The following is a 14399-nucleotide window of genomic DNA, read 5'->3' on the forward strand; positions in this document are numbered from 1 at the left end:
TGGTGAGCGGTGTGGGCCGCGCCCCTTCCCCTCCCGGCCGCCGTTCCCGGGCATGGCCACCGCGTTGTTGGAAAGCGCTTCCACTTGCTACTGTCGGATTGGAAGTCCGCCCGCGAGGTCGGCGTATTCGTCCCGCGCCTCTCGCCCCCGCTGGAGCTCCGACGGCGTGCGCGTCCCCGCTGGAGCTCCGACGGCGTGCGCGCCCCCGCTGGAGCTCCGACGGCGTGCGCGCGCCCCTGGAGCGGCCTCCTGCAGCCCGTAGCGGGCCCGCCGGCTGTTTGTGCACGTCCGTGAGCTGTTAACATGCCTTTTACATGTTTCAATGCTTAAGAAAATAAAAAGCATTTTGGAACACGTGGCAATAATATGAAATTCAATTTTAAGTGGACGCTTAAACAAGTGTTGTGAGAACAGTCCTGCTCACTGCTTATGTGTCAGGCAGCTCTCACGCTGCAGCAGTGAGTGTGGGCAGTTACCACAGCTTCCTTTCTTCTGAACTGACCTTGCAGTTAAATTGAGGTTAGGAAACGTAGAAAAGTAGGCTCCAAATGTTACGAAGACTTAGACTCTTCCCTTCAGGCTCACCGTGCTGTAAGCATGCTGCAAGTTATTGTAAGATCTTTAAGGAAGGAATTTATGAGCTGTCAGACATGGTGGGTGTTATATATATATGTATATATACGCATATATATACACACACAAAATTTTTTTTAATTAACAAGCCCGTGGCTTTCTTGCTAGGCTCTGGGGGCCCGGATGGCTGGGTTGCCTACATCGCAATGTGTGGTAAAACCCCTGAAGCACATAATCCATATTATTTACTTGCACAATAGTTGAAAGATGTTTGTGACAAATTAGAGGTGTTTGGAAGTAACTTTAGTTCTGGAGCGGTTTCTCCTCGTTAAAAAAGTTATTCTTACACTTGTTAAAACTATAGGGAGGACTTTATTCAGGGCTGTGGCTATAGGTGTTCAGACTATTGCAATAGAGGAGAGAGATTGGGCTCAACTATGAACACATCTAAGACGGCTGGAAATGTATAGCCAAGGAGCCGAGTGAGAGGGATCAGTGGGTAGAAAATTGCTAAGAGAGGACATTAGGGTTAGAGGTGATTCTTGCCTAACTGATTTCACGGGATTCTGGCCGACGGCAGACCAGTGAGATCACAGATCAAAGGTGAGGGGTGAGGAATTTGATCAGATATCAAGGGTGAACAGATTTAAAGGCTGAGATTCTCTCCAAACTGACTTAGGATTCTGACTAAAATTGGACTTGGCAGGCCAGAGATGGTGCCCAGGTAGAAAGCCTCGAGAGGAGGGCTCACGGACACCTAATAAAGTCTGGTCAAGCAGAAAGTCTTGGTCACCATCTATTCTCCCCTTGTTTTCCTTTATTCCCCAATTTAGTCAGACTTCGTGATTTCAGATGTTCCTCCCACGTCAGAAATTTTCAAATAACTGTCAACTCCTCTTTCTCCTTCGCCCTTCCCTTCCCTCCCTTGTCTACCGCCATCGCTTAGATAGTCATGAATGAAGTCTCATGATTCCTACTGCCGAATCTCTCTACTCCTTCCACTGCTCTGCGTCGTCATTTCCAAGGCATTGGTTTAGGCTTTCGTCCTTGGGACACGATCTAATCTAAACTGGTTTTCCAGCCCACAGATGGCCTCCAACCCAGACCCATTCTCTTCTGTGCAGCCAAAATAACCTTTCCAAAGTGGAAGTCCAATCGTATCTTCCTCGATGAAAACGTTTTTGTTGGCATTTCATCTCAGTAGAAAAAATGCATAGCATGATAGGCTCTGACACTTGCCAACCTTCTAGCCTTAATTTCACCACAGGACCCTTGCTCTTTACCCTCCAGCCATACTTAGAGTTCTCCAAATACCTGTGCCTGTTTGTACTTCAGTGCCTTTGTTTATGCCTCCTTCAAAACCAGAAAAGCCTGCAAAACCTAAACAACCCAAACATACTCATACTATTACCTTGTGACCCAACAGTTGCGCTGCTGGGTATGTATCCAAAAAGAGTTGAAAGCTTATGTCCCCACAAAAACCTACACACAGAGGCATATTGCAGCTTTATCCATAATTATCAAAACCCGGAAACCACCACGATGTTCCTTCAGCAGATGAATGAACAAGTAAACTGTGATACATCCAAACAGCGGAATTTTAATCAGCGATAAAAAGAAGTGAGCTTCAGGCCACGGAAAGGTGTGGAGGAAACTTAAATGCTTCTGACAAAGTGAAAGAAGCCAGCCTGGAAAGGCTACGTACTCTCTGATTCTAACCGTATGACATTTTGGGAAAGGCAAAACTATGGAGACTGTAAAAGGACCAGTGGTTGCTAGGGGTTGGGATGGGCAGGGAGGGGTAAATAGGCAAAGCCCAGAGGATTTTTGAAGCAATGAAAATGCTCTGTATGATACTATGATGATGGCTACGTGTTATTATACATTTTTCCAAACCCATAGAATGTACAACACCAAGAGTGAACCGTAAACTACGGAGTTGGGGTTATTACGATGTGTCAGTGGAGGCTCATTGATGTGACAAATGCACCCACCCTGGTGAATGTTGATAATGGGGCAGGCACTGCAGACGTGGGGTCAGAAGGCATATGGGAAATCTCCTTACCCTCCTCTCAATTTTCCTGTGACCCTGAAGCTCCTCTAAAATATTTAACTCTTTAAAAATCTAAAAAGAAACACCATAAAACATTTCTCTTACTACTTCTTAGAGTAAACCCTTCCCTCCATTTGTGCTTGCTTCTCCCAGTGCCCCGGATGCACGGTCTTGTAATTTATTCATATAGATGCCTATGAGTTTCCTGTCAGCAGGGAGTATGCCCGATCTATATTTGTGTCTTCTGGATCTAGCGTAAATCCCCAGCAAGTAGTAGACCCTCTAAAATTCTGTATTTTTGAATTGATGTTTAATATTATTCAGATTTCTAGTTAATAGATTTAAAGGTTCATGATTTTTGTGATGTTGGAAGAAGTTTTAGGAGAAAAGGGAATTTCAATTACTTTCAAACAAGAGATTCAGTGGCATGCAAAAATAGGAAATGATCTTATACTTTTAATGGTAGATTAATAACCTTCAGGAAAACATCCTACTTGGAATAACATTAAATACAGTTAATTGTTCAGCCGCATATTCTTCTGCTGCTAGATAAAATAGACATCCGCATTGCGCTTGTATCATTTGCTGCCTGTTCTCAATCCATTTACAAAGTTTACCAATTACCTATTTTATATCTTCCTTTCTGTGAATCCATAATCAACCCTTCTTTCTATTAACTAATAAGGTCTGGCTCAGAATAGCCATTCAAAGAAATTCTAGTCTCCTTATTTAAAAAATATTTTTTTTAATATGTATTAATTTTTGAGAAAGAGAGAGAGAGTGAAAGAGAGGGAGGAACAGAGAGAGAGAGGGAGCCACAGAATCTGAAGCAGGCTCCAGGCTCTGAGCTGTCAGCACAGAGCCCAACGTGGGGCTCGAATCCACAAACCACGAGATCATGACCTGAGCTGAAGTCAGACGCTCAACCAACTGAGCCACCCAGCTGCCCCTCTAGTCTCCTTATTATTAAACAAAACATAATGCAGTAGCCAAAATAAATTTAGATATAATGTGAGATATTTCTCCAAATCACCTGAGTGAGGGAAATAATTCTAGAAGAATGGTTACTGTGGTAGGCAGAATAATGGTCTCCTAAAAAACGTTCATGCCCTTGAACTTGTGAATATGTTATGTTATATGGCAAAAGGGACCTAGCAGAGGTAACTAGGATACAGATTTCAAGAGTGGGAAGTTATCCTGGATTGTCCAGGGGGGCCCAACCTAGTTGCACGTGCCCCTGAAAGTGGAGAGCTTTCTCAGGCCGGAAGCAGTAGAGACGTAGCAAAACGGAAGTCAGAGATTCACTGGTGGCCGGAATGGCAGGAAGCAGGGGGACAAAGTGACAAGGAATGCAGACGGCCTTAAGGAGCTAAGAGAGATTCGTGGCTCATAGCCCACAAGCTGAGGACCTCACCCCCATAGCTGCAAAGAATTGAATTGCGCCAACAATCTAAATTACCTTTAAAAGCATTTTCTCCCCCAGAGCCACCAGATAAAAGCCTAGGTTGGCTGACATCCTGGTTTGCACTTCAGGAAATCTGGAGCAAACAGCCGACCCTGTATCTGGACTTCTTGTGACATAATTCATTTGAGTTGTTTTAAGTCACGAAACATGTAATATTTTGCATCAGCAGCAATAGAAAATGAACACAATCACCATTCTATAGTTGGAAGACATGAAAGCAAGGACTTTATCTGTTTGGGTCCTTAGGCTCCAGGCCTGCCACATAGTAGGTGCTCAGTAATGTATGCATCTCACATGAATTGCATATGTTGACTTGACAGTTATTGACTGAGTGTTTACTAGGCCTGGCACCAAGCTATTTGGTAAAACTTGGAGAACTTTCATGGAACTTAGGGAATAATTTTAGGTAATTATACTACTCATGTGGAAAGAACACTAATGAGGATATGCACTTCGTATTATAAGAGCTCAGAGCAGAGATACCCAGTGCAGTCTGGGGGGTTAGAAAAGACTTACTGGGAAGAAGACTTCTGAACTGTGTCTTAAAAGATGAAGTTGTTAGCAAGGCAGATGGTAGTAAGGGAGGTGGTAAGGTGTGGAGACAGGGGAAAGAGCTTTGCCGAGAGAATAGACATGGTGATCAAAGGTGCTGAAATAAGAAACAACACAGCTCTTGAGTGCCTGCCAGGAGGCGTGAAAGAAACTATCATCTGTTCCATGTTGCTGGTCCCGGAAATGGGATGTAAGGGTTGGGTGAGAGCTGAGCCTGAGCTTGGCCTTGATCTTCTAGGTAATCAGAATCATCATCAGATTTTAAGGCAAAAGGGTACTGTGTTCAAAGTCAAGTTTTAAGTAGATTCCTTTTGGCATCATGAGAAGGCAAGATGTGAAGAAGATGAGAAGCAGTAAGGTCTTGTGTTGTGTTCCTATTTCATCTGTTAATAAAATCATTCTTTCTTCACCCTCCAACTTGCCTTAAAGAGTTTGCCTACCTATCTGTAGTCCAGATCTGTCTGTCAAGCTTGAACCTGCTTATCCAACTTCCTGCTGGGACATCTCCAGAGTAGCTAAACCAGTTGTATAAGGTGATTTTCTGGGTGGAGAAAGAAGAGTATTATTAAAGATTTTTTAAAATGTGTATTCATTTTTGAGAGAGAGAGAGACAGAGCATGAGCAAGGGAGGTGCAGAGAGAGGGAGACACAGAATCCCAAGCAAGTTCCAGGCTCTGAGCTCTGTCAGCACAGAGCCTGATGAGGGGCTGGAACTCAGGAGCCGCGAGATCATGACCTGAACTGAAATTGGCCACTTAACTGACTGAGCCACCCAGGCACCCAAGAATAGCATTATTAATAGACAAGTTATATCCCAGGTTTTAGCAGGAGAGTAACAACACAATATTACAATCTTAAGGACACACATAATTACATGTTCTTTAACTTGCTTTTGAACATGTTACATTTTACCTAACAACTTTTGTAGGTTATTCTTGCCTTAATACTTATTTGTAGGATGTTGTGTTTTATTGTCAATTTTTTGTAGCCAAGGGTCAGTCTTTGGGTCACTTACCTTTGGAGTTAATACAGGATTGGAGTCCTAACCTTACCGTTCACTGGTTGTGAGACCTCGGCAAATAACCTGTGCAAGCCTCCCTTTTCTCATCGGTATAAATTCTCAGAATCTTGGTTCAGTCACCTAAGGGCATTATGATCTATGGCCAGGGGCTGAGGCACTTGGACTGGATGGCATGGTCAGCCTCCCTCAGGCCCCTCAATGGCGCCCTCAGGTGTCGGATCTCTCAAGAGGACTGCAGCTCCCACAGAACCACAGAATTTGTCTTCGAGAAAAGATTTTCCCTGAAGCCAAGGAACGCAGGGAAGACAAAAGACTGGGCCACGCAGCAGGCGAAGGAAAACTGGTTGAAGGATGGATGAATCAGTACCCAGATGCTAGACAGCAAGTCGCATCTGTAGCAAGTAGCAGTTCAGTGATTTTTTATAGTCTCTGAGAGTCCAGGGGTTTGTCAGGGACCAGCACTGTCTGGGAAGTTAGCCTGTGTCAAGCAAGGACCCTGAGGTCCGGCAGACTCAGATCCCTCCAGCTCTAGCTTGGCCACTCACCTGAGCAAATTACCTAATTTTTAAGACTAGTTCCAACATTTGCAAAGCACATTCTTCTGTTCACAAGAACCTTTTCAAGGGTGCTTGAGTCTGGCTTGAGATAGAATGTCGATTTTTAAAAGGCAACAATACTTGCGTATATCATATGATAAAATCCTTAAAAGTATGGATTTCAGGGACATATCAACCAAAGCTATTATTTTGTTTCTTATGACCTCTTTATTTCTTAATTTAAAATTTTTTAAAGTTTTATTTATTTATTGAGAGAGAGAGAGAGAGAGAGAGAGAGAATCTCAAGCAGGCTCCCTGCTGTCAGCACAGAGCCTGATGCAGGGCTGGAACTCATGAACCATGAGATTATGACTTGAGCCAAAATCAAAAGTCGGACGCTTCACCGACTGAGCCACGCAGGTGCCCCTCATGACCTCTTTAAATCTTATTTTTCTCATCCTCCAAAAAAGTGAGTACAACAGTACTGATCTTATAGGGGTTTACAGAGGCATAAATGACATAATACATGTGAAATGTATATTTAAAAATATTGTGCACTTTTTATAATCTGATCATTGTGGCAATCTTTGCATACGTGTTGGTCAATTAAAGAGACGTGGTCCCAGCCCCCATGAACTGAGCAGTTCAGTACTGTATGCACACAGAGAATAGACTCAGTAAATTTTGTTATTATTTAGAGCAAGCATATTGATCCCAAATTTTAGGGCTGAAAAGAAGTGCATAGGATATTATCTGAAGTAAGAGGCTACCCTGAACCAATGTAGTAGAATACCAAATTCCATTCAATAAAAATGACATTCATGAGCACTATTTGCAAAAAAAAAAAAAGGGAGGTAGATGGCAATTCTTACCTTCAAAATTTTTTTAGAGTTATAGAAGAGGCAGATCTCTAAGTTTACTGTAAAACTAGGAAGGGTGAAATATATTTTATAACAAAAGAAACAAGTGATGTGAGAATTCAGAGGCAGTGATTGATTCCACAAAGGGGTTAGGGATAGGATTGCCAGTTTAGCAAAATAAATATTGCTTGGGACAAACTTACACCAAAAAAAAAATTTGTCGTCTATCTGAAATGCAAATTTAACTAGGAAGTCTGTGTTTTAGAAAATGGGTTGAAAGCCAAAGGTTTAGGTGATGGGAGAGGAGATAAAGCTGTAAGTGTAATAAAAAGCTAAATCACAAACAACCTTGACTGACCTAGGAATTTGCTCCTTTCGATGATGATTACTTATAGTGGGATATAGTTCTGGTGAAATAGACATCTTTTTAAATTTACTTATTTGAGAGAGAGAGACAAAGAGAGGGAGAGAGCGAGCGGGGGAAGGGGCAGTGAAAGGGGGAGAGAAAGAATCCCAAGCAGACTCCATGCTGTCAGCACAGAGCCTGATGCGGGGCTTGAACTCACAAGCCCCGAGATCGTGACCTGAATCCAAATCAAGAGTCAAATGCTTAACCTACTGACCCACCCCAGGTGCTCCCTGCTGAAATAGAAATTCAACCTTTCATTCCATTTTTTAATATCTAGGTTGTAGATGTAATGCAGCTGTAATGACAGAAAATACCATAGCAAGGGCCAGGTAGGGGGCTGCTCTGGAAGGAAGTACTGGTTATTACAGAAGGATAGGACCTTAAAAGAAGCTGGAAGTGGGGCACCTGTGTGGCTCAGTCGGTTAAGCATCCGATTTCGCCTCAGGTCAGGATCTCACTGCTCTTGGGTTTGAGCCTCACGTTGGGCTCTGTGCTGATAGCACAGAGCCTGTTTGCATTCTGTCTCCCTCTCTCTCTGCCGCTCCCCAACTCACACTCTATCTCTCTCTCAAAAATGAATAAATGTTAAAAAAAAATTTTTTTTAAAAAAAAGCTGGAAGTGACTTCAGGTGAATTAATTAAAAAGAAACAGACACATTTTAAATTAATTCAGGTTAAATGAACAGTCAATCAGAGCACCTGGAACACCTTGAGAAGAAGAGGAAAAGACCTGTCTAAAGGAAATGAGAAATGTGTTCTCTCGAGGAAAATTAACAAATGCTTAGACATGTGAGTCAGAGTCCAGAGTAGGCGAAGCAAGCCCATATGCAATTAAAATATTCTGAAACTATGATGCACCTTACAAATCCCCAAAGATCAGGAAGTGAAACAATTCAAGGGAATGACAATGTGTGAGTCAAGAGACCATCTTATCCCAGCGAGAAAACCCAAATGCAAAGCTTCCTTATTTTTTCAGCCAAGCACCTACAAAGCCAGGAATTTGGTGGAATGGGAGAAGGAGACGTCTTGCTGACTAATATGCCAACCGCTGTGATTCAAGTTAATGATCAGTTCAATAGACGGTAGGGGAAAAAAATTCCTAAACTGAAGTAAAATAATCCCAAAACTGTGATGCGGGACATAGGAAGAGACGGGGTGGGGGTGGGCATTGCTACACCAACAATATTCTTATAACACCGATTACATGCTGGAAACCATGTAAGCATATTGGTGTTACTTTCCTCTTTCTCACCTTTTGGCTTTGAATAACTAATTTTAACTTCATGATGTATTTGCTCTCTGAATAGAAGGAGAAATGAAGACAAGTAAAACCTGACTCTAACCTCCTTGAGAAATTCTATTTCGAATATTTTCAGACTTCTCAAACAATAATTTTAAAAGTTGAAACGGTATATTTCATGCCATTTTCTGTGTTTAAAAAAGCTGCCTCTCCAAATAACAACAATAAAAAAAGACTACCAGCATCATGACTGTATGGTCTATATAGGTCATTATATTTATAGATTTTTTTTATCTGCACCAAAATTTCGTGGTTTTGCTTTATGCCCAGTAGAAAGCTGAGATATATATATATTCCATATAAGGCATCTTGAGTCTAGAGAACTCTAGATTCTTTGACTAGAGTGATTTAGGTAGCCTTATGATTCTTTTTTAAAGAAGTTTTTTATGTTTGTTTATTTTCGAGACACAGAGAGACAGAGCATGAGCAGGAGAGGGGAGAAGCGGGGTGGGGGGTAGGGGGGACACAGAACTCAAAGCAAGCTCCAAGCACAGAGCCTGAGGTGGGGCTTGAACTCACGGGCTGTGAGATCATGACCTGAGCTGAAGTCAGATGCTCAACCAGTTGAGCCACCCAGGTGCCCCCATGATTCTTATATAGGTATTTTAGCATCTCTTTTTAAGCGTAATGAATAAATAGCATTTATTACTGATAAGTAAATATGGTAGAGATTGAATCATTTCTCAAAGGCCATCCAATCACACTTTCGAATTCCTTGGTATAGTTCTAATATCTGAGTTAAAAACTCAGGTTTTTTTTTTATTTTTTTTTAAATAGTTTTTTTTTAAATTTTTTAAATGTTTTTATTTATTTCTAGGAGAGAGAGAGNAGGTTTAAGGAGATTGTGATTCTGTATAAACTCAACTAATTTCCATAATTGCAAAACAACCTATTGTACAACTAGATGTAAAGCCTGGTTGCCTCCACACTTCTCTTTCAGCCGACAGTGTTATGATGTGTAAAGTGGCAAATTGTTTCAGAGTGGGCTTCCAGGGGTTGCTACATCTAGTCTTTGAATATGTGTTTTCAAAAAACGCTTTTATGATTTTCCAGGTATAAACTAATAGACTGATTTAGTAAATTTCCAGGATACAAAACAAAATACAAAAATCTGTTGTATTTCCATATACCAGTAATAAACCATTGGAAAGAGAAATTAAGAAAACAATCCCACTTTTAATTGCATCCAAAAAAAAAGGCTTAGGAAAAAATTTAATCTAGAAGGCAAAAGACTTGTACACCAAAAACTATAAGAGACGGATGAAAGAAATTGAAGAAGATACAAATAAATGCAAAGGTATTCTGTGTTCATGGAATCAGAAGGATTAACATTGTTAAAATGTTTGCACTACCACAAGCAATGTACATCACTATCAATATTAAATGCCATTTTTCACAGAAATAGAAAAAAACCCCCAAATTTGCATAGAACTACTTTAGAAAAGTGCAAATAGTCAAATCAACCTTGAAAAGGCAGGAGGCATTATTCTCCTTGATTTCAAATTATATTATGAAGCTATATGTCAAAACAGTATGGTATTGACATGAAAACAGACACATAGGTCAATGGAGTAGAACAGAGAGCCCAGAAATAGACCCAGGCATTTATGGTCAGTTAATTTATGAGACAGGAGCCAAGAATACACAATGGGGAAACAACAATCTTCAATAAATGGTATTGAGAAAACTGGACAGTCACATGCCAGAAAGAAAGAAAGAAAGAAAGAAAGAAAGAAAGAAAGAAAGAAAGAAAGAAAGAAAGAAAAGAAAGAAAAAGAAACTGGCCCACTATCTAACAGCAGACACAAAAATTAACTCAAAATAAATTCAAGATTTGAACATAAAACCTGAAACTGTTAAACTCCTGGAAGAAAACACAGAATATAAGCTCCTTGAGGTTGGTCTTGGTGATGATTTTTTTTTTTTTTTTTGGATTTGATAACAAACCAAAAGTAATGAAAGCAAAACTAAACAAGTGGAACTACTTTAAACTAAAAGCTTCTGCACAGCGAAGAAAGTCATCAACAAAGTGAAAAGGCAACCTATGGAATGGAAGAAAATATTTGCAAATCATATATTTGGTGTGGGATTAATACACAAAATGTTTAGGAATTCATATAATTCAATAGCAAAATGTCAGATACTGATTAGAAAATGGGAGAGTAACTGCATAGACATTTTCCAAAGAAGATCTACGGATGGCAAACAGACACATGAAAAGGTGCTCAACTTCACTCATCATCAGGGAAATTCAAATCAAAACCACAAGGAGATATCATTTCACACTTGTTAGAATGGCTGTTATCAAAAAGACAAGAATTAAGTATTGGAGAAAGTTTGGAGAAAAGTCAACCCTTGTTATGGTTGGTGGGAATGTAAATCGGTACAGTCACTGTGGAAAACAGTGTATGGAAGGTCCTCAAGAAATTAAAAATGTAACTACCATAGGACCCAGAAGTTCCATTTCTGGATATTTATCCAAAGAAGACAGAAACACTAATTCTAAATGCTGTATGTACCCACGTTCATTGCAGCATTATTTACAATAGTCAAGATAAGGAACGTATGTGTCCATTGATGGATGAAAGGATAAAGAAAATGTGCTATTTATATACAATGAAGTCTTCCCTTTTGCAACAACATGGATAGACCTTGAGGGCATTAGGCTGAGTGAAATAAGACAGAGAAAGACAAAGAAAGTGTATAATCTCACTTATATATGGAATCTTAAAACAAAAACAAAACTGCGGCGCCTGGGTGGCTTAGTCGGTTAAGCGTCCGACTTTCGCTTAGGTCACGATCTCGCGGTTCGTGGGTTCGAGCCCCGCGTGGGCTCTGTGCTGACTGCCAGCTCGGAGCCTGGAGCCTCTTTCGGTCTGTGACTCCCTCTCTCTCTGACCCTCCCCTGCTCACGCTGTCTCTCTCTCTCCTAGAAATAAATAAAACATTAGAAAAGAACATTTTTTTTAATAAAAAAAAAACAAAAACAAAACCAACCCTATCCCCACCCCCAAAATAGCCCCTAGTTACAGAGAACAGATTGGTGGTTGCCAGAAACGGGAGGCAGGGGACAGGTGAAATGAGTGAAGGGGGTCAGAAGGCACAAACTCCCAGTTATAAGAGAAATAAAGTCATGGGGATGTAATGTACAGCATGGCAACTATATTTAATAAAACTGTTAAATAACAGTTTATATATTTATAACAATAAATATTGCATATTTGAAAGTTGCTAAGGCAGTAGATCTTAAAAGTACTTATCACAAGAAAATAAATAAATTTGTAACCAAAAAAAGAGAAGAAAAAAGAGAAAGCAATCCATTCAATCTTGGAAAAGGTAAATTTACAAGTGAAATGGCTCCTACCCCTGGAGAACAATTAAAAACCAAGTTGGAATAATGTCAATCCTGAGGTCGTCTCATTGTATTTGCAAAGAGGTTTTAAGGTGAGGGTTAGGGGTTTAGGGCCAGTAAACTCCGCCACAGATGAGGACAAGTGTCAGTTTTCCAGCTGGGGTAGGTGAGGTCCCCTGGCTGCTGTTGGTGAGAACGAGCAGAGAGACTGAATCTCAAAGAGAAGGTTGAGTTTTGAAGTAGAACTAGATTCAATACGGTTTTTTCATCCTGATTTTTTTCTTCCTTAAGTAAAATATTCCCCAAGTGCTTAACTGAACATTCTCAAAGGACAAAATAAAAGACTGAAGTTCTAAAATTAGGATATATAAACTTAATGTTTAAAAAGAAGTTTATTTTAAAATCTTAGAGGATTAAAATTTTTTCTTTCTCTTTCTTTCTTCCTTCCTTCCTTCCTTCCTTCCTTTCTTTCTTTCTTTCTTTCTTTCTTCTTCCTTTCTTGCTTGCTTGCTTGCTTGCTTTCATTTTTGAGAGAGTGAGAGAGCATATGTGTAAGAAGGGAGAGGCAGAGGGCGAGTGAATCTTAAGCAGGCTCCACACTCAGCGCGGAGCCCGATGCTGGTTGGGATCCCACCACTCTGGGATCATGACTTGAGATGAAATTAAACGTTGGACACTTAAGCCACTGAGCCACCCAGGGCTATATTCTTTGAATATAGTTCCTTTCTCACCCAAAACTGTTCGAGTAATGCATTAACCTTGGTGATTATTCTAAGTTGGTTGTCAGAAAACAGTCAATCTGTCCTGTGCAAGAGCTGCTCCAAAGTAGATACTGCTGGAGATGCCGCCATCTTGCCCACTCTTCTTCCTCCAAAGGTGCCATGTGAGAAGGCCATGGGTGGGTAATCCCTGCTCCTGGAGTGACATGGTCTGGGTCCCTTATCATTCTACAGTTGTTAAATTGCAACCATGAAATAGATTTAGGAAAGTAACAAAAGGTAACCTAAGCTGCAAATGCTAATGCTCAAACCTATTGATACTCATATATCATGAACCAAGGCCTGAAGGGTCAGGCATGATGCCCTGTTTGGCCCCAAACACCCAGACGCTAAGCCCACCCCGATACTGGAGGCAGCACCTGGGACTCGGACCTCTCCCAGCTCTGAGCATCTGTGTTCTTGGTCCTTCTCTTTATCTCCGTCTGTGAGTCCATGTGGGTGGCGCACTCTGTCGCGCTCTCCCCCAAGGTGCGACATAACTTGCTTCCACGGAGGCATGGGATTTGAAACCAGAGGGGTCCAGACAGAACATCCCATCCGACCCCTCCACTTCATGGACAGAAAGGAGATGGAGGCCCAGGCAGGCCATTCTGTCCCTCTCACTTCCCCCTGCGGAAGGTGACCCAGGGCAGCATTTCCGAGCAACTTTAGGTGCGAAGCCGACTGACAGGCATCAAACAAGCGTGTTGCAACAGACCCATATTTTTAAAAAAGTGGATATTCTCTGTCATTTATTTCTAGTATAGCTATAGTCTCAAATAACGAAACAAAAGTCTTAGATGGCGGAGAGCCAGAGACATATCTTGGTAACAGGTCAGGAGGCTGAAGGTCGGGGAACAGTTCTTCTGCTAGAGCTTTAAGTCCACACTTTTCCTCTCCTGTTCAAGGGAACATGCGGGAACACAGAGAAAGGCCGTCATGCTAGATAGAACATAAACACATACTGAAAACCTCAAATTTCCAAAGTAGCATTCTCCCGAGGGCCCGGGAGAAGGAGATTTTATGTTCTCGTGAGACAGAGGACTGCGGTTTTCTACGTCTCCTGAGAGAGATCCTTTAGCTCTCACTGGCCCCTCCTCGTGATGTGAGCCAACCCCACTCACTGTTCTGAAAGAAGAGATGTGTCACACTTTTGTGGCTCAGCAAAGGCCTAGAACTTAGAAATCCTGATCTGTAAAGATAGACAAAATGCATCTCTTTATAGATCATTTCTAATTTGCAGAATTTTTTCTAGGAGCCAAAGCCTTTTCAGGCAGGAAGGTAAATGGAACACAAGTATCTCTTTGAGCTTTAAAGCTTTTATTTTTTTAATTTATTTTTTGAAGCTTTTAAATTTATTCTGAGAGAGAGAGAGCGCACAAGCAAGGGAGGGACAGAGAGAGAGGGAGAGAGAGAATCCCAAGCAGGCTCTGCACTGACTGTGTAGCCCAATGTAGGGCTCGAACTCAGGAACCTGAGATGATGACATCTGAGCGGAGATCAAGAGCCAGACATTTACC

At 41.4% G+C, this 14399-nt stretch overlaps 1 long non-coding RNA gene across 1 annotated transcript in view; it reads left to right on the plus strand.

Annotated features, from left to right (window-relative positions):
• Positions 1–14399, plus strand: part of LOC144226801 (uncharacterized) — a 497259-nt gene that overhangs the window by 125989 nt on the left and 356871 nt on the right. The gene's annotated exons all lie outside the window — the stretch shown is intronic.

Source organism: Crocuta crocuta, unplaced genomic scaffold (assembly GCF_008692635.1).
Source record: "Crocuta crocuta isolate KB4526 unplaced genomic scaffold, BGI_CrCroc_1.0 scaffold103, whole genome shotgun sequence".
Lineage (NCBI taxonomy): Eukaryota > Metazoa > Chordata > Mammalia > Carnivora > Hyaenidae > Crocuta > Crocuta crocuta.